The sequence below is a fragment of the Talpa occidentalis genome, unplaced genomic scaffold (genome assembly GCF_014898055.3).
Source record: "Talpa occidentalis isolate TD23 unplaced genomic scaffold, MPIMG_talOcc4v2.1 talOcc4.17, whole genome shotgun sequence".
NCBI classification, from domain to species: Eukaryota; Metazoa; Chordata; class Mammalia; order Eulipotyphla; family Talpidae; genus Talpa; species Talpa occidentalis.
In genome coordinates, this window is record NW_023601754.1 from 25,721,233 (window position 1) to 25,746,668 (window position 25,436).

A 25,436-nucleotide genomic window follows, 5' to 3' on the forward strand; every position below is an offset into this window, starting at 1 on the left:
CCGCCTGCCTCTCCCGGTGGTGGTGCTGGGCCTGGCCGTTCCCAGAGCAACTCTATGTTGGTCACTCAGTCAGGCTCAAGTTCATGGATTCATTAATGGACCGTGAGAGCTGATAAAAACTTAAAATAAAATATGAAAGAAAGGGCAAAGCTTGTATTTGTACCTGCGCTCACCTTATCTGTAAAGTCACCCTCGGATCTAATTAGCCAAAGCCACCTTTTCCTGACCATGGGCCTCAGAGGTCGCTGTGTAAACCAGGGAAATTGATAGTGGAATTATGCACTCAGAAATTAATTTTATATTTTACTGAATATACATTTTTTTATTGTGACTTTATCTTGTTGGAAAAGTGCTTACTTCTGATTTTGTGGATATTACTGACCGTGGATTACTTTTATTTTGGTTTTTACACAACAGTTATATTAGAAATTTGCTGTTTTATTCTTACCTTCTTAGTAAAAATCCTTTTATCACACAATGGGTAATTTATATCCATTACCAGGCCTTTCAATCCTTTTCAGTGGGGCTGTCAGTGCCGTTGGCACAGTAATGATTAATGTGATCTAATAATAGTGTGCCATTATATTACCTTAGTAAAACATGTACCAACATCCTATTCGGATCTACCAAATTCATAGCTTCCTATAATATTTTTGTTGAAAGACAGGATTACTATTTTTCAAAGCTGATTTTTTCCCCTTTAACATATTTAATGAAATTCACAATTCCTTGCCTTAGTAATCCGAGCATGTGATTGGGCTCGGTGGATGAATTTGACATCTGCAGGCACTGTTGTGATTTGTCAGGCAAGAGGTTGGCCGGTCCCAGGGATCTGCCAGGGAGATTATTTTGTTTTTATTGGGCCTGAGTTGTTTTGCCTTGAAGAGAAAAAAATTGTTAGGTTTCCAGCCTTTTCTGACACGTAATAAGGAAGTGTGTTTTAGATCAAAAGGCAAAAGAGTAAGTAATTTCGCTCAAAGGCCCTTTTATTCCCTCCTCTGTTTTATCTTCTCCTCTCTCACCTGCATGGGTCGGCCTGCTGGTGAGCGGGAGGGGCAGCAGAGCCCGTGGAAGCAGCTTCAGCCTCCTTTCCCTGCAAGGCCCTATCTGGACTCCACGTCTCCTCCTGTAATGCAATGCCGCGACCTCCCCAGGCTGAGGCAGGACTTCTTAGCCAGGGCAGTAGTGATGGGCTGAGCCCGGCCATCTCGGCCATGTGTCCTGGGCACAGTAAGATGCGTAGCTTGGCCTCTTCCCACCAGATGCCAGTAGTACCCCCCACTCCCTTATGACAACCAACAATGTCTCCAGAAATTACCAAATGTCCCCTGGGGGGCACAGTCGTCCCTATTTTAGACCCATCAGTCTAATATAATAGGAACATAAGCAGATGTTTTTGGGTGTGGGGAATTCCAGAGTTCTGTGGGGCTTCCTGGGACATCTCTGGCGTTGGGAGGGACGTGTGCATGGTGGCTTCTTGCTGTGTCCTTCCCTGGCTGAATGCAGCCCTTTACTTTCCCTCCAGACTCTGTCACAGAGCCTGGCCCGAGCGAGAGCCTGAATCTTAGCTTCTTCCACTTAAATCCCATTATAATCATGCCCATGATTGATAACATTCCACCTTTCAAAGGGTTGAAAATCTGTGTCAACCAAGGATGACATTATTGTCGTGCCGGCGAGATGTATTCAAACAATTACACACTCAAATCGAAGTGGGAAGGTTTGTCCTTCTATCTCAGTGCCTTTGTGATGTGGCTTTAGCCAGCACCTCGGCTGGCCCCACGGTCCGGGAGACGAGACCTTCAGCGGGGAAAGCACATGGGGAGAAACAGGTTTCTCCCTTGATAGCACTCAGCTCTGAAAGCAGCTTGAATATCGGGGCTTCTTAGGATGGTGGGGGAGGAAGGAGAGGGGTTGGGCATGGCGGGGAGGGAGGGAGGAAAGGAAAGAGAAAGAGAAGAGAGAGATGAAATGGGGGGAGAGACAGAGGGGGGGAGAGAGAGAAAAAAGAGATTCTTGTTTTTGATTCAGAACAAAAATTACTGCTGCAACATTGGCTGGAAATATGCAATCAGCTGAAATCAGGAAAAGTATTTTGAATACAAAATTTATATTGAAATACTTGAATCTTGATACGTGTGCACCCAGATACATGTATATATTTAAATCAAGGATAGAGACGATGAGAAATAAAGCTTTTGTCATAAAAATATTGCCTGTAGTATTTGCCCTCAAATGATTCTGCCACATTGGAATACATTTTTGTACTGTTAGCATTTCCATAGAAGACATCCTTGTTTGCTTTTACAACAAATCCTGATGGTAACAAATGAGGAAATGTCTCTAACCTAACTTTAGGGTAGGATTTTCAATATGTTTCAAATTTTAGGATTTCAAATGTTGGGTGCAGGAACAATTTTGGTGGCCCATTCTTCTACTGGTTTTGAATCTCTCCCCCTACTAAAATACAGACCTGGGAGTTCCTGGAATGCAGCTGATGCATAGTAGGTCCTCAGCTGGTGATTGGAAGAGTGGATGGATGGGTGGGTGAATAGTAGGCCCAGAAGTCCAAATGAAATTCCATTTTTTACTATCTTTTCACCCCTTGTCCCTCCAAATATATATACATATATTATATCAAAATGACCAATTATAGAAAAATAGTATTTCTTCTTTTCCATCTATTTTTTAGAATAGAAAAAATATGTCTAGGACACTGCCAGGTATTCTTTGTAAGTTGAAACCACAGGGGTGCCTTGTAAAAATTTCTTTAAAAATCCATACAGGCACATACACAGGTGAGCAGGACTGTAGATAGGGAAGTGGGGTATGAGAAGGTGACCTCCTTCAGAATGGGACACGGACAAGGCGTTTATGAGGCTCAGCAGACTTCCTGGCCAGAGGGCTGGTTGTCTGTCTCCTGGACAAAACTCTGCAGAGTGTTCCATGTTCTTATCTGTTCTCTGCAGACACGCATGCCCCATCTCTGTGGCTCTGGGGGCTGGGCAGTCATGGGGGTCGGCCCTCCTGAGCAGGTGGCAGTGGGATTCCCACATCCAGGCATGGGGGGGGTACCTGCCTATTGGGACACTTACTCCTAGTGATAAGGATAATGCCACCTGATCCTTGACTTTTAAATGGTTGCATAATGGAGCTCACAGCAATGCCAGAAAGAAAATAATACAGAAGAGAAATAAATGACCCCTAAGCCTGGGAACACAGCAAAGTTGTGGACTCTGGAATTTTCTGGGCTGATACCCTGACTCCATGACTCTTTGACCATGTGCCAAGGGACTCAGCCTCACTGGGTCTCAGTTCTTCCGTGTGTAAGTTGGGAATGGTGACGACAGCGCAGCCGGCCGCTCAAGCACTGTACCCGAAGAGCTTCAAATGTTTGGCTCAAAGTGGGCATTTGATAAGTGTGTTGCTATGATTATTGGATGTTCTCTGTCTAGTCGTCTTTTCCCCTTTATTCAAGATTGATGAAAGCATAGGCCGTTTTCCAATAATTAGCCTTTCCCCTCCTCAGACTCATACTGGAGCTTGGAACCCCAAGACATGGCCAGGCCTGTGGTCTCCCCAGCAGCCCTGGGGACCTCAGTTAGCAAGTTCAGAGGCTGTCAGAAGGGTGGTGAGTGTCCTAAGTCAGCTTCCCATCCTGCTTCCTTTGTGAAGGAGTACTGTTGACACACCACTGGGGCTTGGGGATTTGTCGGTGTTTGGGGAGCGCATTCCTGGGCCAGATGCCATGTGGTCACCACGGTGGGTGGGAACAGCAGGCTCTGAGGAGGGAGGGGTCCCCTGGCTTTTCTCTTCTACCCCTTGCAAGCGAGACTGCTCCACGTCATGGCCCAGTTGGATATTTTTAGCATCGACTGAAATTTAATGTTTTGCTTTTGGTTTATTATGTATGCAAGTATCTTGCTGATAAATTACATGTGTAATTGTACCATCGTAACCACTGCTAGTCAGCGACAACATATAATTAAACTCACCCTTGTAGTCATTGAACTTTTCCGTCCCTGACAAGATCATTGACCACTCCAAGGAGGGTGTGCCTCGTGGATGAGCCCGCAAGTGCCTGTGGCCTGGCTGCTCTCCCAGGTCCACAGGGTGCCCCAGTGGACCCCTGGGTGTGGCCACATGTGTGCACGGTGGACTTCTTAGCCGGAGCCTGCAGGTGGAAGGGTTGAGTTCTAGGACCCAGGCTGCCTTGCTCTGTTTTTGTGTCTATGCCCAGATGATTACTGACCCCAGGGTGAGCTGTGGACTAGATCTGAGAACTCTCTTCATTTGCTCCTGAGCCTCTTTTCTCATATAACTCGGATGCCCTTCTAGTTGTCTCCCTTTTTGGGGAATGAGTATGCACAGCTCTTATGCTTGTGACAGGGATTGCTAAACTGTGGCTGTGGTCACATCTGGCACACTGCCTGCTTTTTTTTTTTAAACATTTATAAAAACTTTAAAAAATTCGGAAATACACAAAACATCAAATTTGCTCTGGTGACCATTTGTAAGCGGGCAGTTCAGCTGCATGCAGCACATTTATGCAGTTGTTCAGCTCTCACCACTGTCCACCTCCAGAACATCTTCACCATCCCAATTAAACATCATCCCCATTCAACAACCACACTCCATTTCCTCTCCCCCTGCTTCTGTCTCTGCATTGACTACTTTGGGTATCTGGTTTAAGTGGAATCCCTCAGGGTGTGGCCTTATTTCGACAAACATAATGTCCTTAAGGTTCATCCAGGCTGTAGCATGAGACAGGATTTCCTTCCTATTTAAGGCTGAATAGTATTCCCCACCTTCCCCCTCTCGCTCTGCATCTATATCACATTCTGTTGTCCATTCTTCCATCAATGGACACTTGAGTTCCTTCCACCTCTTGGCTATTGTGAAGAATGCTGCAGACATATGCACATGCAAATATTTCTTCAAGTCCCTGCTTTTAGTTCTTGTGGATGTATACCCCAAAGTGGAATAGCTGGATCAGATGATAATTCTATTTTCAATTCTTTGAGGAACAGCCATGCTATTTTCTGTACCGGCTGCCCCATTTACAGTCCCGCCAGGGATTTCTGTCTCCCCGCATCCTCACCAACACTTGTTTTCTGCCTTTTTGATAGTAGCCATCCTAGTGGGAGTGAGGTGGTATCTGCTGTGGTCTGCCTGGTTTGTAGAGCCTGCAGGCTAAGGATGCTATTTACATTTTTAAATGTAAATCTAGAATGGGATTGATTGAAAATGATTGGAAGAAAAATAATGTTTTGTGACACGTGACAAATACGAAATTGAAATTTCAGTGCTTGTAAATAAAATTTTCTTGGCATGCGGCCCCTACCATGCATTTTTTTGAAGATTTTTTTTTTATTTTTAAAAGAATTGGGGTAAAGGCCAGAGGTGTGGGAGGGTGAGAGGATTCACCAGAGACAGAGTGAGGAGCAGAACAGGCAGACAGACAAAAGACACTGCTGAGGGGAGCAGCAGGTAAGACAAGAGAGGTCTGCTGTGGGTATCTTGGGTGAGATAGGAGAGGTCTGCCGTGCCATGTGGGTATCTCCCTGGCCGGCTGGGAATCAAATAGGTGCTGCAGAGGCTGCAGACAGCTTCATAGCACTGCGCTTAGCCCACTGCACCACCAGGGAGGCCTCCCCTCCCATGCATTTATGCATCATCTCTGGCTGCTCTCATGCTGCAGTGGCAGAGGTGGGTAGTCAGGGCCCAGGCCATGTAGCCTGGAAAACCTGAGATAGCTCCCCCTGCCCTCTGCACAAAGCACTGGCCACCCCTGCTTAGGGTCAGAACATGCTCCCTTTAATCTTCCTAATCCCCTCAGCAACCCACTGCAGACGAGGAAACTGAGGCTCATCACGGAGCGCTAACTTGTCCGAGTCACATCTGCATGCAGCTAGAGCAGCTCCTGCAACTCCATGTCCTGCTCCCTGACTGTGGCTTCAAACAGCATCACTTGAAGATCGTTCCTTGTGGGGAGCGCTTTTGGGGTGACAACAGCCCTAAGTGGATGCGCTTGGGCTTGCTGAGAGTAGGCTGGCTCAGGATGCCTGCGGTCTACACGCATGGAGCTTTCTCAGGATTAGAAGGAAAGCTCAGTCAATCAATAACTTCTTGCCTTAAAAAAGTGAGTTACTTCCCTAACCCAGAGAAAAGAAATCTGGGGGATACAGGAGGATGTGTTGCTGCATGCTTCTCCTGTCGTTCTTGTGATCACATATCATTTGGCCCAAACACTAGCCTCGCTATCTCTGCCCGGCCCACCTCTTTTCTCCCCACCTGGAGTTGTGCCCTCCCAGTGCCCGGGACCATCTCGGATGACCCCTTTGCCTCTGGGCTCAGATGGTCAGTTGTTGCTAAGGGGGGTCAGGCAGTTGTCCCTCCGTTCTCGTCACCCTCCCCACCCACCAGGATGTGTGGATGTGGTACCAGGAACTCTCTGATATTTCTCCATCCAGAGGACAAAGCATGGATAGTCATTTGTTCTTTCTTCAACAGAGAGAAATGTTTGAGTTGGTTTTTCATATTTGTGTGCAATATGGAAATCACCTCTCAATCCAAGTATTATGGGGAGATGGGGGGCTCCAGGGTGCCTCAAGCAAAGAGCTGTGGGTCTCCTTTTACAGGGTCTGGGAATGCATGACCCTACCCCAGTAACTTCTGTATTTCAGCCTGGCATGGGGCAGCAAGAAACGCAGCAGTGTGAGCATTTGGCTGTTTTATGGCCAGTGGAGTGGGCCTCCTACCTTTACAGCTTCTAGTTCAGTTCATTTTGCACAAAGCAAAGTTTGATCTTCTGAATTGTTGGATGATAGTGTGATCGGTGTGTTAGCACATTGCAAGAAGGGCAGCGATGACTTTGGATGTTGAGTTTCATCCTTGAAGATATACAGCGATGCCTCCAGCAAGGGGCCCGCACCTGTCCAGGGAAGGGCTGGTCTGCTCATCACGCTGTCCCTGAGAATGAGTGGGAAAAGAGGGTGCTAACAGACGTGTGCCCCTGGCTTTTTGAAATGGGGTTACTTGTGGCTTTTTTTTTTCTCTTTAAGGATTAAGTTTGGGTTTTGACCTGATTTTGGTCTCTGCCCGCCCAGACCCAGTACGTGATAATCCTTAGACCCACAGACTCATCCCACTCAGGAAGTTCTGCCTTTTCTGGCTCCACCTGCCTCTTTCTTTCAGCTAGGTTCTGCTAAGCCTTTATTGCAGTCCCCCTGCTAAGTGCTAGTGGGTGGGAGGTGGCCCCCCACACTGAGGACCTAGCAGGCTGAAGAGGTGGCGCTGCATGTGTGAACGGCTGGGGTGCACGGCGGGGTGCATAGTTAGCTCTTCCCTACCCTAAAGTCCTTCCTATTTCCTTCGTAAAATACTGCAAGAAGGTAATCAAGTTTTCTGTGTGGTCACAGGTGGGGAATGTTTCATGGCTAAAAACAGTGAATCGCACAAAATGACACTCTCACGAGAGAGCTGCATTCAACAGTGGAGTATGTTCCTTAAATGCCTGGGACTTGAGGTGACACCGGCAGGCGCAGCATCACTGTGGCTTGTGTGGAGGGGGCATGGGGATGGTGAGCCAGGAGTTTCCAACTCCCGAAGGGAGGACACAGCCTTGGGCCCCAACCCGAGTCAAATCTGGAGTGGGGTCCAAAATTGAGAATTTCTAAAAAGTTCGAGGCAGTGCTGGCACTGCTGGCCTGCAGGTTGAGACCCACTGGGTTATGTCTCTGGCTTAGCAGTCGGTCAGTGTAGAGACTACCAGAGAGTGGGTGCCAAGGCCTAGGACCCCATGAGCCCCATGTCCAGCGTGGCCCCCCAGCACCTGTGGTCTCCAGTGAGCTTCTCTGATGAATTACATTTGAAAAAGATTTATGGGTAGGAAAAAATGTTTGCAAACCTCTGAAGTAAAGACAAAACTTTCAATCTTGGGGATGGCGAATATTTATTCTCTAGTGGTTCCTCGGTCATCTTGGTTGCCAGATGTGGCATTTTTGCTCGTCAGCCTGCCCTGTGTCTCAGTGTGGAAATGCTCACCCCTCCTGGGGGCCTCCGTGGGGCCCTGCCTGGCGCTGGGCATCTGGGCTCATGGTGAAATCACATGTGGGCAGCTGTTGGTGCCTAGTGACTGTTCACCAAGTGCCAGGCACTGTCCTCATTTTCTATGCATGATCTCATTGAATTCTTGTAATGACCTCCTGGAATAAGTGCTGCCATTATCCCATTTTGTGTGTATCCCAAGTGTTTGATGCTGCCTCCCAAATTAAGACCGTGTAGATGAAAGTGGCAGTTGGTTAGGCTGAAAAGACTGAGCACTGCTGTTGGTGAGGGCAGTGGAGAATGGTGGTCAAGACTTGACTTTGATGGTGTTTGGGGAGAGCCGAGCAGCGCCCATCGGCCGGCAGGTGCAGGTGCAGGCCGGGAGTGGGTGACAGAGCTCAGGGCCCCTGGCTGCCTGGAGCTGAGGTCACCGTGAGTGTCCTTCTTGGACTCAGTTTCAGTTATCCCAGGCCTCCTGGGGAACCTGGGCATTGAGTTTCTTCTTGGGTAAGACCCTGTTCCTTAGCCCTTCACTTACGGAGGTGACTGGGAGAGATTGGGTTAGCTGGGCACTGGGGCGGGCTGAGCTTCTCCGGGTCCTGCTTCTGCGCTGCCACTTCTCACTGCAGAGTGCTGGCTCGGACAGCCCTCAGCTTGCTCTGCCTTTACCCCCGGGGATCAGGGATGTGCCCAACACAGCAGATGCTTGCTAAGACATCGTTTTCAACTTGTTCTTCTCCCTGTTCCGCTAGTGCTTGGGTCAGAGGTTGGGGGGAGGGAGGCACTCGGGGACGTGTGATCTTCTGGGTGGCATCTGGGCTCTTGGGGGGCAGGGCGTTGCAGCAGCCTTGCTTGAGCCACCTGCTGCCATGATTGCCCTGGCACTGGGCTGCCTTGACCTGACTCAGGCCTAGTTGCTCATAGCTTGCTTGGCAGCAGACAGGAGGAGACCTGAGAACAAAACTCACTGAACAAAAGCTTGCTGACAAGGGCAGCAACCCAACGTCAGCAAGAGGCCCATTCAGGAGACCTTGCCAGTGACCAAGGAAGGTCTCCCTGCTCCCCTCACCCTGGGTTTCCAAAATCTTGAAGCTCCCTGTAAGGCCTAGCATCATCCTTTCAGTTTGCCGGCGTTCCTTCCTCAGTTTACACTCAACGGGGCTAATAAAAGTCTGGTTTGGAAACTCGACTGTGATGTGATTAGGCACCTTATTATGAAAGTCTTTCTCGATACAATTAGTATGCTGGCAAAGACATGTGTGGGAAAGTTTACATCCTTCTTAACAGAGTTTCTATGTAAATGCTTTTCTTAATATAACTTAATATAACCCCAAGTTGCTTCTGTTTTTCAGCCTTTGAGAGTTTTATGGCTGAACTTTAAAGAGATCATTCAATTCCGAGGGCTGACAGGTCCTGGAAGGGGTGGTATCTTGTGAGAGAGGAGACAGCCGTTCCCCCAGAGGAGCTGCGGGCACTAGCTAGGGGCGCCAGGGCCCTCCATCGCCTCTGTAGGGTGGCACAGGGGTGTAGCTGAAGGATCAGGCCTATAGACAGTCTATGGAGTTTGTAAAGTGGGTAACAGCTTAGGTAAAGGCCAACTGTATACACTACTGAAACTCCTCCATGGCCCTTTCTCTCTGGCTAATGCACAGCCATCTATGAGTCTGTGCTTCGTTGTAATCCCTGCACCCAGCCTGGGAGCCTCCAGGCAGACAGCCTTGCAGAGAGCATCCTTTAGAAGGTGTTTTCCACATGGACCTCATGTCCCGGGAGCCCACCAGGTCCTCCCTAACACGCCTTTCCCTTTAGAGTAGTGGGCTGATTCTGGACACCCATTAGAAATCAAAGCTGTAGCACCACATTTTCTGGGTCAAACCTAGCCCCTAGGGTGCCTGTGGGCCAGAGGACGTGTGTCCTCCTGAGTCATGCCCCATCATTAGCTGTGCAGGGGCCTGAGATCTTCCTTTACCTTGCCTCAGTGCACAGGACGTGACCTGGCCCAGAATGTGGCACTGGAGCTTCATGTAGTCCAGGGTTTCATGGGGAGGTCTTCTGTCCAGCAGGCGGGACATCAGTCTTCAGACACATATTCCCAGATGGCCACTGAATGAGAATTCAATGCTTTGGTGTGAGCACCTGGATATTCAACAATAGAAGAAGGGTTTGCTGACTGTTATCCTATCTTATTCCAAGGAAACTCTTGGAATCTGGGAGACGTGGGGCCAGGGACCCTATTCTGGTAGTGGTTTAGGAATGGCCGTGAGAGCATGCTTCAGGACAGATTCCCAGGCCAGGCCTGAGGCCTGCTGGTTCGGTAAGGGGCTGGGGACATGCCTTTTCTCACACCAGCTCCTTTGTCAGCACAGGTGGCCTGCGGTCGTGCTCACACCGAGCCTGAATTTCAGTGGGCAGACAATGCTCAGTCTGGACCTCGGAAGACCAGATTCTGGTAGCTTCTTTCTTACTGCTCAGCTGAGAGACATTGGGCCAAACATTTTGAGTTCCTCGACCTCAATTTTCTTACCAATAAAAAGAGAAATTAGGCCTCTATGATTCTTAAGAGTCCCTCCTATTCTGAAGTTTTTTTTTTTTTTTTAAAGATTTATTTATTTATTTATACAAGCACTGGGTACAGTCAGAAGCGCGGGAGGGTGAGAGAATTCACCAGCGCCAGAGCAGGGAGCAGAGCAGGCAGAAGGACTGAAGTACACTGCTGAGGGGAGCAGCGGGCGGCAGGAGAGGTCTGTGCGCCATGTGGGACCCTCCTCTGGTGGCCGGGGAGCAGCCGGGGATCGAACCGGTGCTGCAGAGGCTGCGGGCAGCTTCGCAACCCAGTGCTCAACCGCTGCGCCACCAGGGAGGCCCGAATTCTGAAGTTTTAATGCATTAAAAACAATCTGCATTTTAGGCCTGGCAAGTTACATTTCCCCTGAAGGGGGCCTGGAAAAGAAAGAATCTGCAGTGTGAGTGTGTGCTTCATGGTGTGGGGCCAAGGTTATAAAGGTAGCCTCCGTGAGAGAATCATTTATATTTATTGAAATGGCTGATTTTAATCGCCCTGGATGCTCCCTTGATAAAAAATTATAATCCTCTGTAAATTATGAATACCTTGATATTCACAAATTCTATCACTTTTGTGATTGGCAACATTAAATGGCAACAGCTCATTTAAATAAGCAACATCTGGACATTATTATTTTTAGGGATTTTTCATCTGTTGATTTAGAAATCTGGGCCTTTATGAATCTTGCATGAATATTCTTTTATATTCACATCTACCATCAAGACACAAAGAAATAGCCAAAAAATATCGTCCAGTGCTTCTTTGATGCAATGCATGTGTTTTTTAAACAACAAATCCATTGTGAATGAGAGAGGATATAAAATAGGCTGCCTGTGAGTGTAGGTGGAAGGGGCAGCTTGATCTTCTAAGAGCAAGAATAGCCTGAAATTCAAAGCCACAGTAGGAAGAAGGTTTTGATTTTTTATATAATAATATAATGTTTTAAAATAACAATATAATTTTGGACTGATGATATCAGAATATGGTATTCACTATTTCTCAGAATAATCCAATTTAGAACAATGTATTCTGAGCAGGTTTGGTAAAAATAGAAGATCTATCACTCCATGGTATAAGATAATGCATTAATTTTTATGAGTGAGTTATGAAGATGTACAACTCGGTTAAGAGTTAGGATAAACATAATATTCCTTAATTAATCCATTATGCCACGGTACACATGTGCCATTTTTATTACCTTAAAAATGAAAAATGTCAAAAAAGGAAATTGCTGCTTTTTTATATGAAAAAAGCCTTTTTTGAAAAATCATAAAATGTCTAATCTAATTCACCATATAACACTAATGAGCTTAACAAGCCCCCTCAATGCACAGTTTAGGATAAAAGGTCATCAGTTTCTGGCAGTCAAATTCCAGTTCTTCTTTAGATGAGGTAAAACCTTTCAGCACCAAATATCGGAAATGGCATTTGTGATTAGAGGTGTTATTAATAGCTATTTGTTATTAACGTGGTGGGGATTTAGAAGTTCCTATTACACCTGCCTGCCTTTTCTGCGACTTAAGGCTGCAGCTGTCAAGGTCTGGCAGAGTTCAGGCATTTGCCCCTCGTTTTTTTAACTTGTTGCCCATCTAGGGTCTGAGTGGTGTTGAATAGGGGACCCCCCCCAACCCCCACAACTTTCCGTTTGACACCACGCTTAAAAAAATGTCCTCCATCTCGCTGAGTCCCCGACTCGTATTTTCTGGTGTCTCCCTGCTCTGGGGCCAGCGCTCTGTCCCCTCTATGCCCGTGTCATCCGTCAGCAATTTCTTTTGTCTTATCACAAAGTGGGTTGTTTTGGAGGCACCTTTGGCCGCAGTGGCTGCAGTCGGCCTTGTTATGGAAAAGAATTGCTGGGTGGATTGAGGGAATGGCCAACAGCGGACTGGAATCATGAAGCTGAAAGTAATATTGCCGACTGGAGGTCATTTTTCCCAACTGAGGGGCAATAGTTTGCCACTATAAACTGCACATTGCAGTCAGTATATGTTTTATTAAACCATTTAAGGAACTTGGGAGCCATTTCATTTAAACTTCCTGCTTGATGTAGCTCTGGGCCGATCACAGAAGAGGCCTGAAGTAATTTGCAGGAGAAATACCCTGAGTGCCCAGCAGGATGTTCCACAAACAGGGAGCCTGGCCTGGGCCATGCCTAGTGCTTGTAGAACCCCTCAACACTTGACTGCCCAAGCATGTGTATGTGTGCATGTATGCATGTGCATGCAGTATGTACATGCAGTGTGGGTGCATGCAGGGTGTACGTGTGTGTGCTTGCGTGTGTGTGTGTATGTGTGTATGTGTGTGTGTGTAGTTTCTACTCCCAGTTCTACCACTAACTAGCTCGTGACCTTGGTCAAATCTCCAGAACTGTTTCGGCTGCTGCAACATGAGGGTTTTGGATTCAATGTCAGAGGCAGGCTTCCTTCCAGCTCAGTGGTTCCCTGAAATGCTGGATTGGCAGGGAGTCCCCTGTGGAAATGTGGTTCTGGGGCTCCCCATTGGGCTCCCAGTCATCACAATGGAGAGTCTGCCCTTATCCTTGCCTGTCTAAGAAGGCATCCCGGCTATGATGTTTCCAGTGGCTTGGGTCCTGGTACTGGCTGGCCTGGTGGCAATGTCTGAGTTCTCAGCAAAGAGCAGGGAAGGCGACCATAGCCCCCGAGTTCTCAGGGTAAATAAGAAGATATCCGTGTCTCAGAAGTTAGGAGGTGAGGAGAAGGCATCAGAGCCCTTGTTCCAGGACTGCTCTGACTCCGGCTTGCTAAGCAGCTCTCTGAGACTCTGAGAGACTCAGCCTTCCTGTCTGTGAAATGGGGTGATGCTGGCGTTGCTGCTGTAAGGCTTCACCCCCAACCTGAGAAGGTCCAGCGACTGGGCCTTGGGAGCTGTAAGATCTTATAGGTGGGATGACTTTGTCATTATTGATAACTCTGTGATTACAATGGAGATCTAAAGCCTCCCCTGAACAGCACAGCTATGGATTCTACACTCGCCATTTGTGCCTTGAAGAAAGGGACACAGGAGGTGAGGTACCCTTCATCTGCAGAAGTAATTAACAGAGGGGAATTAGGCATTTTGGCCTTCTCAGCTCTATCCGGTGGTCTTTAGTAGGTGGCCTTAATTCTACAAAGTTATATAACCAAATCTTTTGTCTAATTGGTAACTATATTTAGGAGGTAGAGAAATATGTGAGCTATTCGTTTCGATTAAATTTTTTATTATGCACTCTGCATTTGGATTGACAACTATTAATATTAAAGAGCTTGGCCAAATTGAAATTTGTATTGCTGGAGAGACTTAAATATAATGTATGATGCTGGGGAAAAAAAAAAAGCCCAGGGAATATGGGAATTACCAGGCTGGGTGCAGACAGGTCCCGGCCAGGTGTGATGTGAGCTTGGTAAAACCAGCCCCACGTCTGCAGGCAGAAAGGGAGGGGTGTGGAGGTTTCGGGAAGCCTGTGTCGGGTATCAGGACTTAGATACTTTCCTGGAGATGATGCTAAATAAAGATGTGGAGCACGTTTGAGCACATTATACAAATAATTTTTTTATAATAACTGTTTGTATACAGTATTTTCTCCATTACTATTAAGAAGGTTTGGGGCTAGAGGAGAGAAAGTCATTCTAAAATAGGATGCAGTGTGATGATGGAAAGGAGGAGGCAGTTCTTTAGGAGGCGAAAGCAGATTGCACTGTGTCTGTAAGTCCTTGGAAGGCTCTGTCCATCTTCGAGGAGGGGGGACTCGAGACCGTGGTCACACGGGCAGTTCCAGTTCTAATTCTGCTGTCTTTGGGGTTTGGTCCCTTTGGCAATTCCTGAGGCTCCCCCAGTGCACTGTATTATGACATGCAAGACCCCGAGGGAGGTCTTCAGACTCAGGGACCCAAGAAAGTGCGGTGTCTGGGTCCACAAAGCCTCTGAGGAACAGGCACAGAACTAGAACTCAGCTCTGGGACTCAGTCTATGGGACACTGTCAAGAGAGTGTCCACTTTAGGGGTCCTCAGTGTTATAGTGTGTGTGGCTATAGCCCACTAGCCACAGATGAGGCTTCCGTAGTGGCTCCTCAATTCTCGGGCACCTCCCTCTCCCCCTTGGGTCCTCTAGCTATGCTCTGTCTGGGGCCAACCCCATCCCTGCCTTCAGGCAAGCTCTCCAGGGGCCTAGGCTGAAGAGCGTAGCCCCCTGCATTCTCCGGAGTTGGACCTGCACCCTATGGTGGTCTGGGTCTTTCCCGCACCGTTCCTCTAAGAACAGGGCCATGCTTCCCTCCTGCACCCCCAGTGCCTGCACACAGAGCTCATACAGCGTGTCCAGACACAGCTTGCTGGGCCCGGCTGGCCAAGCAGGGGCAGAGGACAATTTCTCGGTGTATCTACTGACTTGGTGCCATAATTACTGAATGCAGATTGTTTCCCCGCCCTGAACTACAAACTTTGTTTTACCTGTGATTTTCATATTCTTTTTTCTGTCTTTGGAAGCTGGAACATCAATGTAGGGAACCTCTATTAACAGGGGTGCTCAGAGAATCCATGGTTCTGAGTCAATGAATTTGGGGGTCACAAGGTTTTTACCTGCAAATACTTTGGTTTCAGATTATTTGTTTATGAGTCATTTTTTAAAAAAGACAAGGCACCAGGAGCTCAGGGTTGAGAGATGGTTTCCTGAGGCCCAGCTGGGGTCCCAGGTCTCCTGCTTGTGACTTCACTGCTGAGCCTGTTTTGTCTCCCAGACATGACTCCACCCCCCTGCATCCCATCCTCATCAGCCAGGTCCTCCCTCACTGCTCTGCTCAGTGGCTGGCATGTCTGTGCCCGTGGCTGGTCCCTGCGATGAAAAGGTGGGCGCAGGCTGGAGGGGGAAACAGAGGGGGCTGACCCGAGCTTACCCCAGGACAACCTCACTCAGTTTCTGTGATTAGCTGGGCTCACTGGCACACAGGCCACCTAAGGGTTGTCTATGATAAGAGACTAGTTACCCACTTGTTTTGTGATATGGTGTGTAGCCAGGTTTGGTAGACACCACCGGGGACTCTAGGCCCACACTGCTACCTTCTAGGGGTTCTCTGTGCCTGCGTGGCCAGCGATGGGGCAGACCAGAAGTGGCAGGGTTAATGTTTGGGTGGATGTTGTGTGGGGCCTGGGGGAGCACCCAGCTTCCTTGTTCCTTAGGGACAACCTGGGGTGGGCTCTGCTCAAGGTCCCGGATCCCCTCTGTGGGATGAAACCCCACCCTTGACCTCAGTCTGGCCCACTTCTTGGCTCACTTTGTTTAGGCTCCCTTTCCTGCTGCCCGTTGGTCCCCTTTGGAGCATCTGGTCGTCCCTTCCCTTCCCTCGCATCTCTCTGTCCAGGGTCTCTTCCGGGGAGCAGCTGGAGACCCTGGGGCTGCAGGACCAGATGAATACTTTTTTAAAAAATAGTTTTTTTTAATGATTTTTTATGTAGAAAAACTGGGGTGTAGGCCAGCAGTGTGGGGGTGAGAGGATTCACCAGAGACAGAGTGGGGAACAGAACAGGCTGACTGACTGAAATACACTGCTGAGGGGAGCGAGCAGTGGGCGAGACAGGAGAGGTCTGCTGCGCTACGTGGATATCTCCCTGACTGGGGTTTGAACTCAGGCCACAGGGGCGATAGCACTGAGACTTAACCCCTAGGCCTCCAGAGAGGCCCCTGATGAATACTTGTCAAAGCTGGCTCTCACTTGCTTGCTCTATTTGATCAGTCCAGAAGCCCCGGAAAGAAGGGAGTAGAAGTCATTCCCATTCTCCGGGGGGGAACGGTGAGGCCCAGAGGCTTTGTCATAGGAGCCACCTTGTGCCCCCTCCCGCCCGCCTCACTCAGCTCAACAGCAGGAGCCGGCTGGGTGGGCTCTCGGGGCTCCCAAGCCTGTCTCTAGAGGAGGGGAGAGTGAAGGAGCTCCCAAGACAGTTGTGGGCCACGGGGAGGGAGTGCTCTGCTCCCATTCAGTTGGGAATGAGAGCAGTGGGTGGTGGGGCTGTGGCTGCCGCATTAGACTGGGCAGAAGGCAGGGCCCACGGGGCTGCTGCAGGTCTCATGGGCTGTCTGTCCTGGCCTTGGATTCCCTCCCCCGGGAGAGGATGGAGGGCAGGAGAAATTTTGGGTGCAAAGGAATGTTTGTATCTGCCTGTCAGTTGGCAGACGCCTCTATCCAAAGAGGGGTACGTGGTCTTTGGGGGCTCCTGGCTGTCCCTCACTGCTGTGTTGAGGAGACTGCCCAGGACAAACAGACATTTCTGTCTTCAGCACATTTGTTCATCTGAAGTGCTGGAGGTTCCAACAAGAGCCCCAGAAAGTAGCCAGAGAAAGGTGAGGTCTGGGAGGCAGGAGATGGGGGATCTGCTTCTGGTTAGTCCCAGGGCCTGAGGCTACACTCACCTTTCTGGGCCTTGCTTTCCCAAGACGGGATGGACAGCGTGAGTTCCCCTTCCAGGAGGGCAATCAAGGATCCTGAGGGGCAGGTGCTAGGAGCAGAGGCTCTGCCAAAGTCTTGTGAAGGAGCCCTGGGTGAGGAGAGTTGGGGCCACTGCTGGGCCCACGGAGGACCGGTTCTGACTGCCCCTGTTCTCCATGTGTACGGGAGGGACAGACACCCTCTGTCAAGTAACTAAATAAAAGGCTTTGTGGCTGGTGGGGGCCGTGACAGTGAACTGGGTGGGGGGGCGGGGTGGAAATCACTCAGTGTCCTAGGGAGATTCAGCTCAGGCTGCTCAGTGGCCTGCATTTCAGGCCCCCCCAGGTACCCCTTGTATCTCACCCCAAACCCTCACAGAGGAGCTGCAGCTTGTGTATTCTCTGCTTTTTCCAGCATTGAAGTTGTTACACTTGGGCCACTGCATAGGGTGGGGCCTGCCCATAGCATCCTGACCTGCTGGGGTCCATTGGGTGATGCCAGGCTGGACCTGGGAGTTGGGCTTGGGAGCCCACCTCGATACTTGGAGGAGTCTCCCAGGCAGGACTGGGTCAAAGACCGTGCAGGGATTTGGGGCCTGGCGCTGCCTGGATGCTGTCCAGGCTGCGGGCCGGAGGGCCCGTGAAAGCAGTGACCGCGCCCGCCATCGGGTGACCTTCCCTTGCTTTGTCCATCACAGCCTGGGGTCCAGGCACAGAGTAGGTCCTTTCAACATATTGATTGATTAGATTTGATAGAGGGTCACATCCGTTTCTTTCCCTCCAATTTCTAATATCAGACTCATTTATTATGCTGACTGCAACTGATAAATGTTCACATCATTCACCCATTGATTCATTTGCTCATGAAATCTATGTGTTGAGTAATTGTCTGGCCTTATTGGCAGTTTTAATTTCAACCCCTTTCCCCCAGAGGTCAAGGGCTCACTAGCTGACCAGGCCCGCCTAGGTGTTCCTGGAGAGACTTGCTCTGCAGAGAGGTGTTCCTTGGCATCAGTGGACTTGAACTTGAGTTTCTCTCCTCTCTTGTCTTGAATTGATGTCTTGTGGTCCCCGGGAGCCATCAGGGCCTGGTCTCTGTCATCCCTTTCCTGACTCCATGTCATCTCCCCCCCAAGTGTGATTCTTCTTTCTGCTCTACCTATTCCTTCCAAGTTAAGATTGAAAGATGAAAATCAAAATGGATGTGCAAGCCCCGGGACTGTGAGGTTTGTGATGCTCCTAACTAGTATTTGGAACAAATGACAGCTGTGAAGGGCCTGAGGGTGGGGTGTTCCGAGCTTGGAGCGTCCAGGGCTTGGCTTTTGGTTTTCACCTGAAAGGGCACAATATGCAAAGTAAATTTTTAACTGGAGATTTTGATTTGGAAAACTGATAAGGTGGTTATGAGTTCATGTTAGGGAGAAGATGGAAGCATTCTGACAAATTTAGGTCCAATAAAGTTACTTCTGAGCTGAAATGCTCCAAGTGTGGAGATCTATGGTCTAGCGTGTTATTTTATGGTAACTTTCTCTATGCAGCTGTGTTTGCTGCAGAAACTCACATTTCTGTACGGAACACTGAATGAAATATGAATGTGCTTTTTACAATTTAGTACTTTTAATAAAGGATTTGTGAGCAAAAAGCTTAAGTACAAGAACCACAAAACATATAGATAAAAATATAGCCATAATCACACATCAAACCCCAGAAAATTCATTACGTAGAGAACATCAGTAATTGAGAGAAGTTGAGAGAACCGACAGAAAAATAATATATATGCCCAGAATTCTAAAGACATGAATCCTTTTAGCTGGGATCAGGGCTTCTGAGTTCTCGAGGGCGGGTGTTTTATTACAGTGGATGCTTTACTTAGAAGGATATAATTTATTATCATTGAATCCGCATGGCAACATGAATTTGGATTTGGGTTTCTGGGAGAAGTTTACAATTAGTCCCCCCCACATATATTTATAGCTTTGAAAAACACATGATATTAAAATAATTTAAATGCCTTTTTTTTTTTGATTGATCTGCAAAACATTGCCTTAAAAAATTAACCACTGCTGAGTGGGGCATGACTGCTGTGTTTGGGGGTCACGTGCAAAAAAAGACAGAGCTCTGTGTACCCCACGTACATTGGTGTTATTCGAGGAGTGTTTCTGATTTTTCTTTATTTTCATTGCTTCCTCGATGGAAAGTTCTATTTGGGGATCTCAGCAGACTCCAAGGACTCACTGAAGGCTAGCTAGGAAGGTGAGTCTCCTGTCCCACTTTCTCACTTGGCCTGTTCAGCCAACAGTCACCTTCACTCATTCACAAAGAGGCCTTCCCCGCCACTTCCCTGCCCTTAAAACCTTGTTGCTTCATAACATTTAAGGATTATTGGGAGCCTGTGATCTCTATGGTTTTCCTTTTTCTATTAAAATACAGTAAGAACTTGATTATGTGTTTCAGTATTTCTCAGTCTGACCCACAAGTAAAACCGGCGACAATGATTTAGTTATTGGCTTCTGTTTATTGCCGATGCAATAAGGTTGTGGTGTCTGACATTTTCTTCTCACTATGTCGAAGCTTTTAGCGAGTTGCTCTTCTTACCCAGAAAGCAGCGTAACGTGGCCTCTCTTTGCAGATGGGTTACACATTCCTTTAACACTGGCATGCTCCCCTAACCTTCCTGGGTGGCTTTCGATGACTTAAACACAGTAATTGGCATGGAGGTCTGAAGCTTTATTTTATGATATTAAATCATTCTTTTCTGGAAACAGAAATTTGCAAAGTATACCATTCATTATGTGAAGGCCTGTATTAACACGGGCCCTGCTGATGGATGGCGATGTCCTGGAGGAGTTCGGAGGCACATCTCCAGGAGGTGCCAGCGCTCACCTTTGGAGGTGGGCCTTAGCACCGAGAGCAGCACCCAGAAGTCCACCTGCTGCATTTCCGGGGTGGAGGGGTTTGGTTTTTCTCCACTAGCTTGGCGCACAAAGGGTGACCTTACCCTAAAAATACTCAGAATGTGGACTGAGATGAACTTGACCGCTATGGCATTATCTTAGGGGAACTTGGCGATCTCTCCATGAATCTTGTGAACATTTTTTTTTCCCATTTAAACCATGCTTTTCTTGAAACAAAGAGGATTATCAGTCATAAGTTCTGAAGAGTGAAATGGGGTAGGAGAAAGGTTCAGAAAGAAGATTTTTTAAAAGAAGGACTTACAAAGCTGGCACTCAGCTCCAGCTGTGAAGGAATTCTTGAGCTGGGTACCATCTTGGTTTTCTGTTCCGTGGCAGGAAGAGGGGCACTGGAAATTCCCAGGCCCTGAATGTGCTCATCTGTTAAGTGAGAATGGGTGAGCTGTGGAGGGAGTCAGGCCTGGGAGAAAAGCCTTCGTGTCCTTTGAGGCTCCTGGGTTAAGGCTCTCTCCTCTCCAGACAGCTGGGGAAATGGAAGTCTCTGTGGTCTCAGTTGGACTCAGACCTGGGCTGACTGATCTCTTTAGTGCATCGTTGCACCCTATCTCTGTGCAGCTTTGCTCCACGCTCCCCCGCCCCCATGATTTCCGGGCCAGGAGGATATGGGATAGGTCTTTGGTGATGAAAACAATTAAGAGAACTGGGCCCTTCAGTTACATTGTGGTCCATGGCACTACTTGCCAGTCTCTCCACCCTCTTTCTGCTGCCCGACTTGCCACATCAGGTGAGCCAGGACATGAAGTCCCACCTTTGTCTGGGGACAAAGTTTTGAACAAGACAAGGTGTCCCCTGGGACACAAAAGGGAAATGTAAGGAGATCACAACAAATGCAAACGCGTGTGAAAATGCAGAGAATCTAGAGGTAACCGATACAGTGACATAGGGTAAGGAGGGACACCAGCGCTTCATCCTGCGTGTGGCCTCCTGGATGGTCTCCAATGATATAGCTTAGTAGTAGAAATGGGCCAAGGGGGGACCCACACTTCCGGGAAGGTGAAGGAGCTCTGCTTATCTAACTGGTATCAAGTGGGAGAGTGTGGAGTCGCTTCTGCGTCTAAAAATGATTTTGTTAGTATGTAGGTCACATTACTGTACTGTCTGGTTATTGGACGTTGCCTTAGATAACTGTTTGTGGAGTATTAAATGGTTTTGCTGCCTCAGCACACTTTTTAACTGGTATTTTTCACACAGTTGTGCTGCTGAAAAGGCGCAGTGCTGCAGCAAAAATCAATTTATCTTTCCCTCTGCTCCTTGTGTATTGTGAGTTCTGTAGTGTTTTACCATTTGATTAATTGATATTCTTTGTGTTGGATATCATTTGTAACCCTGCTGTCCAACTCCGGGTGCCTTAAAAACTTTCATAAGAACACTACATTATTTATGTGTGAGACCTCCTCATGACAAAGTACAATGGCGAGATACAGAAAGAAAAATTAGATCAAAACGCTTTTGGCGTATAAGTTTATTAAGGGTGGAACAGAGTTTTCATTCACGCCTCTAACCCATCTCAACCGCTATGGTGCACGCGGCTTCCGCGGGCTTGGCTCAAAAAGTTGGGTGATGAAAGTTTTTTTCTGCCTTAGCCTGTTATGGGTGATCATCTAGCAGAGGCAGGTGGAGAGGTTTGTGGTTCCCCATTCAGATGGCAGTGGGCGGGGGGCGATGAGAAGCAGGGCTGGCTGCAGAGACCGCACCATCTGAAGCCCCGACGTAGGGGGGCAGGAAGGATCTCCATCTCCACAGGTCCCTCCAGGGCCTTGCTTGCCGGAAAGGCCTGATGCCTCGAAAATAACGAGTTTGGATGCATTTCACACGGAGCGGGTCTTTCCGTGGGTATTATTAATATCTATTTTTAGAGCGCAGAATGTGGCGGGTGAAGGCACCAAGTCCCGCGCTATAAAAACAGAATAATACTGTTGCTTTCCCATTTCATTATAAAGTTTCTTTGACCCTGTGGTTTATTTTCAAACATTCAAGTTATTTGTTCTGGTGTATTCTTAAACAGGGGTTGTTTTTCTCCCTTTCAGAAAATGAGCACAGATGGTGATGGATTTTTCAAGTGCTGACATCCCTGCTTGAGAAAATGTTCCCACCTTCTTTGTGCTGAACAAGTCAGGCAAACTAACATGATGATACGATCATCGGTCTCATGCAGACATGCAGAATTGATTGACAGGGGAAAATTTAACATAAACCACACATTCTTTCAGTGCCTTCAATTTCTTAATGATGTTTATTTGTTGGATATTAGCAGCGGCAGGAATTTCATTTAAGGCGAAAAGGGGGGGAGAGAGAAGACGGAGTGAGGAGAGAAAACTTGTTCCAGGCAAGCAGGTTGAAGAGGAAATTTACTGCTCTGGTAGAGTCTCCATCAAAACAATTTGTAACCGCTCCTCGGAGCCAGCTCTGGAGCTGAGGCTGTCAGCGGCTAACTAGCCATTCTCAGACCATTGCTCCTGTTTGCGTGACTAAATACAGACAATTAAAGCCGAGCACTTTCATTCTCTATGAACTCACTGTTATCCAGGGTTCAAGTACTCAGATAATGGGCCACAGGGAGACTCGATCATGACGGGCAGCGGCAGAGGGCTACTTGGTGAAACCCATTCCTCACGATCTGATGTGTGTCTGCCAGAGCCGGCGAGGCCCGCTGACCGCCGTGTCCCGGGTGTGGGGATAGATTGGCCAAGGAGACTCGATATTCTGTGCTCTGGCCTGGTGACCAGATTCTGAGGGAAGCCCTCACTTCCGGACCCTGGAGATGACAGACTCGGTGTCCCCTCTGTGAAGGGCAGTGGTCACCCCACTATCACTTTCTTTGCAACGTCATGGAGGTGGTTTCTAAGTTGGCTGTGTCTGTCTTTCTGATGCTCTGGACAGAGGTGGGGTGGGGGACCAGAAGCTTATCTGTCCTAGAGCTCCAGATAGACCTGGAAAAGGGGTCTCTGCACCCCAAAAAGGTAAGGGTTCCCTTTCTGCAGCCCTATATATGCCATTCAAATAAAAACCCAGCACAATATGCAACACAAGTGTGGTGAAGTCAAACTAAGTTCCAACTTCCTCCCCTGGATGATATTTAAAATTTCATCCCCAAACATCATATTTTTCCAAATACCTTATCTCTCCATCTTTTGGTGTCTGCACACCTCTGGTGCACCAAGCAGGTGTTCTGCCTGCTCCTGGGGTGAACCTCAAGTCACTCCCTTTTAGATTTCTGTTTGCCACACCCATGTCCTTCTACTATTTGTTTAACATTTTCTCTGGGGCAACTTCACATCAACTGCTCTCTCTGCCCCTCTCTCCCTGACTTAGTCAGCGTGGCCCTCATAGTGCCTGGAGGTCGTGGGTTTGAGGAGCTAGCTCTGTCTCCTTTTTCCTGAGACATATGAAGGTAAATGCAAAGATATTTAAATAACATTTAAAAGTGAGTCTCACTTGTTGTCACTGGTGCGCATGCTGCAGGCTGTGAGCACTGGGTGCAGCTGAGCCATGCCTTGGCAGGCAGGGAAGGAGGCACCAGAGAGGATGCCCCTTCGGGACTGGGATGTGTGTGCCCAACGCTAGGCGAGAGCCCGTGGTGGGCCCCAGGGCTGCTCCCACTTTCTGAGAGGAAGCTCTGGGGGGCGGGCAGTGGTGGTCCTCTGCCCTTCCCCACTCCTCACAGCACACCCAGAACCCCCACAGAAACATGCTTCCAGGTTCCTTGAGATTTCAGTTTTTAGTTGTCAGAAGGAAAAATCTGGAGTTTCTCTATGAGTGCTGATATTTCATTTGGTTTTAAACTAGTACAAAATAAAAATTGAAAAATGAAATGTAGAGAACATCCTCTGTCTTTGGGTCTCTGTGTTCAGCAGAGTGGGCACTCAGCGTGACAGACTTGCTCGTGGGGTTATGTGGACACCAGCTGTGATGGCCGGTGGAGGTGGGAGCAGGCCCTGCCGGGCACAACCTCAAGGACCCGGAGCCCATCCTACTGCTGATGCCCCCATGTCCTCGTAGTCACCCTCCCTCGCTGGAGCCCTGCTCCCCCTTGGTGAAGCGGCACTTGCCCTGTGCTGTGGGCAGTGGGGCTTCTCCGGTCTCCAGGGACAGCGATGACTGCATTTCCAGACCTTTCTCCTGATCAGAGAAAAAGGCCAGGCCTTCCAGATCCTGCTGGAAGTAAGCCAGGTAGCAGAGCATGTCAGGTGTCAGCTGTGGATCTCGGAGCTGCTCTACGGAGGGGGGCAGGGCCCGGCAGGCACAGAGCCCCTGGGGCTCATGGGATCTACAGCCTCCACAGTCCTTTAGGCTGGATGGAGGCCAAGCTGCCACAGGGCCCAGATGGCACAGTGGGCTGCTTCCAGGTGTGTTACTGTGTGTCTGGTCAACTTTCCTGGGGTGGAGTTGACCCCACATGGGCCCCCTGGTGGTGCCAAATAACTTTGAGTGGATGAAAGTGACCCCAAGGAAACTCAGTGGGGTGACTGACCTCTTCTCAGGGCTTCAGCACAGTCTCCCTGGGTTTGTTGGAGTCCCTGCTCGGCCACAGGCTCTGTTTCTCAGGAGGCAGGGAGAAGACAGCCCACTCCTCACATTCTATGGGTGGCCCCTTCTTTCCCTGACATTCTAGAATCCTCTCCATGGCCCCTCAACCACACCCCAGACTCTCTAAATCTTCTGGGGCCAGGGACCTCTTAGATGTGGTGCCAATGTGGGCTTGTGTGTCTAAGCAGTGGGGTCCAGCACTCCTGGCCTTTTGAGGGCCCTGGGCTCTGTGTGGCTGCTGGCCTTGGAGCACCTGACTCCTGGGTCCAGGTCTCACCATCCTAAGTACAGGTGGGCTCCCCTTTAAGAAAAAACTGGCATGTGAAATTTGAGTCTCCTGACCTGCAGGCTTCTTACAGGGCCAAGGATGCAGGAGGCCTAGGCACTAAGGAGGGATGGCCTTTGCCCTCATGCATACCTCCGAGATATCGCAGGTTCAGTACACCTCCATGAATATTTTGGTTTCCAGGTGCCTATAAAAGTTATAGTTACATACATGTCTGTTAAGTGTGCAATAGCATTATGCCTAAAAAAGCCAATGCGTGTGACTTACTTAAGGATACTTGTTTGCTAAAGGGCGAGCCATCCTCTGAGCTGTTGGAAAAATGGTGCCTGCAGACTTGCTGGACACAATGGCCACAGACCCTCGATTTGCAAAAAGCACAATACCTGTGAGCAAAGAAAGATGAGGTGTGCCTGCACTAGACCAAACGTGGGTGCGAGGACATCCCCTGCTCCCCTTATGTTCTTTTGAAAATATCAGCCCAATCATTTGATTCCAGTGCTCTCAGCTGGGGTTGCCCTGCCTTGCTGCAGTCCTGTACTTGCTTCCTTTGCTATCGTGGCCTGTTATCTTCTCAGACTGCAAGTGGCTGAAGATCTTGCTACACAGAGGATAATGGAGTGAATG

The 25,436-nt window shown here is 48.6% G+C and overlaps 1 protein-coding gene across 1 annotated transcript in view; it reads left to right on the forward strand.

The window, feature by feature from the left end:
• The window catches only part of ZNF536 (zinc finger protein 536), a 424,122-nt gene that overhangs the window by 52,772 nt on the left and 345,914 nt on the right, over positions 1-25,436 (forward strand). The gene's annotated exons all lie outside the window — the stretch shown is intronic.